We start from the raw sequence: 2640 nt of genomic DNA on the forward strand, positions 1-2640 counted from the left end.
GATGAGGTGGTGGGGATGGGTGGCAGGATGGTAGCTGTCACGACAACGGTGGAGGGATGGTTGTCGGGTGGCTGGGAGTGGATGGGTATGACGACGATAGTAGTGACATGGTGGTTAGTGGTGGGTTGGGGTAGAGTAGGGTGGGGGTGAGTGACAATTATAACGACGACAATAATGGTATGGTGGTGGGGGTTAAGTTAGCGGCATGACAATAAAGGTAGTAGCATGGTCGTAGTAGAGATGTGCAGTTTGTAGTGATTGCCAAAAATCGGTCCCGGTCTGTGCCGGTCCCAAGATTTCTCATAACCAAACCGGCTATAATTGGTCCCGGTTGAATAGATGAAGACCGGTCAGACTAGTTTATAACCGTTATGGGCCGCCGCTCCCGGTCTCAGCCGGTCCCACCCTTAAAAACTATTTTTTAATGATATATATTTTTAATACATTATTAAATTTGTCGTATGGGTCACTCAAATACATTTAAAAAATATGTTTTTATTACGAGAATTGTGAACATTTTTTTTGCGTTTTTTGCGAATTGAGAACTTGGTATGTAAACCTCTAAACCTTGTTACATATTTATAGTGTTTAGAAGCAAAAAAAATACAAAAAAAGGGTAAAAAACGACTAGTTAACGACTATATTTAAAAAACATGTCATATTTTTAATATTTCGGGTCGGGCCGGTCCTGGTCCCACAAATCCGACAAAAACCATAAGCGGTCCTCACCGGTCCCGGGCCGGGCCGACCCTTGGCCAGTCTTGGTTCCGGTTCCCCTGATCAAAATTGGTTTCATTGTTCCTAATCAAAAGGAAATTTGAGTTATTAATAAAACATTTTTTGAAAACTAAATAACAAGATTTCATTAGTGAAATTGGTTTCAGGAATGAAACATTTTGAAACCTGGATGACATTATTTCATTAGTGAAAATGGTTTCATGTTTCCTAACCAAAATGAAATTGGGTTTATTAATGAAACTAAATATGATCCAGTCAATGAAACATTTTGAAAACTGAATAATACGAATAAACTCTGAAATTGACGGATTATTTTTATTTAATAAAAGAACACAAAATATTAATGTTAGTAAGTATCTATTAAAAACAAATTGATTAACCGTTTCCTAAAAAACCTCTAATTTATATAATCTTCTCGATTTAGACACAATTAAAACATTACCAAAATTATCAATTATAAAGTCAAATGACAATCATACCATTGTATTAAAAATAAAGGGAAAAATGAATTTTATTTTAAGCCACAAGTAGTTACTGATTTATTAATAATATAATTGTTATATTTTCCAGATTTTGAGTATATTGTTTTATTTTTATTCGTAAAACAAATGTCATTGATAAAACCATGTTATACAGTTTTCAAAATGTTTCAAAAATGAAACTAATTTTATTTTGGTTAGGAACCATGAAACTACTTTCATTAATAAAATAATAGTATTCAGATTTTGAAATGTTTCATTGACTGAACCATATTTGGTTTCATTAATAAAACCAATTTCATCTTGGCTATAAACCATGAAACCGTTCCATTTTGGTAGGAAACATGAAACAAATTTAAAAATGAATGAAATATTGTTATTTAGTTTTTGAAGTGTTTTATTGACTGAACAATATTTAGTTTCATATGTAAAACCGAGTTCATCTTGGTTAGAAACCATGAAATCGAATCCATTTTGGTTAGGAAACATTTCAACAATTTTCACTGCTGAAACAATGTCATTTAGTTTTTGGAATTGTGGAGTCCATGAAACGAATTTCAATAATGAAACGAATTTCATTAACGAAAACATGTTATTCAGTTTTTTGGAAAATGTTCAATTGACTGAACCATATCTGGCTCAAATTTAATTATACAGACGAACAATGAAACAAATTTCACTAACGAAAAAAAATGAGATACAACTTCCAAAATGTTTTTATTGATGAAGCCAATTTCACTAATGAAATCGTGTTATTTATTTTGCAAAAAAATTTAATTCTTAAAACCGATCTCACTAATGAAATGTTTGTCAAATCCAATAATGTTAGATCAAATGAAGATGAATCTGAGGGTAATTCTTTTTCGAATTTTGAACATGAACTCAATTTCACGAATAAAGTCATTTTATTTAGTTTCCGAAACGTTTTAGTCATGACACCAGTTTCACTGATGAAATACAATTATTCAGTTTCCAAAATAAAAATGTTTGAAAAAGGGAAAAAATCGAATAAATGGCTGGAAATTAAAAATGATTTGCCAATTTTGCCCTTTCTTGATAAATATTAAACATTTCTTTTACTTTTCTAATAACACACATTTTAATCATGACTATTGATCTAGAAAATGAATGGATGAGATTGGTTCGTGGGGTTTGCACAAAAAGGGGTGGTTTGAATTTGATCGCTTCTCTCTCTACACAAACATAAGAACATGTAGGGGGTGTTTGTGATTGCTTATCTAAAACAACTTATATATATATATATATATATATATATATATATATATATATATGGGAGCGATCAAATGCAAACCACTCAATTTGTACAAACCGTGCAAACCGCATTCAACCAATCATAATTTTTCATTTTGTTCATTTTTTTATAATTATGAGATGTTGATTAATCATTTTTATTGTGAAGGGT

The sequence above is a fragment of the Cynara cardunculus genome, assembly GCF_001531365.2.
Source record: "Cynara cardunculus var. scolymus isolate 2C chromosome LG 14, CcrdV1, whole genome shotgun sequence".
Lineage (NCBI taxonomy): Eukaryota > Viridiplantae > Streptophyta > Magnoliopsida > Asterales > Asteraceae > Cynara > Cynara cardunculus.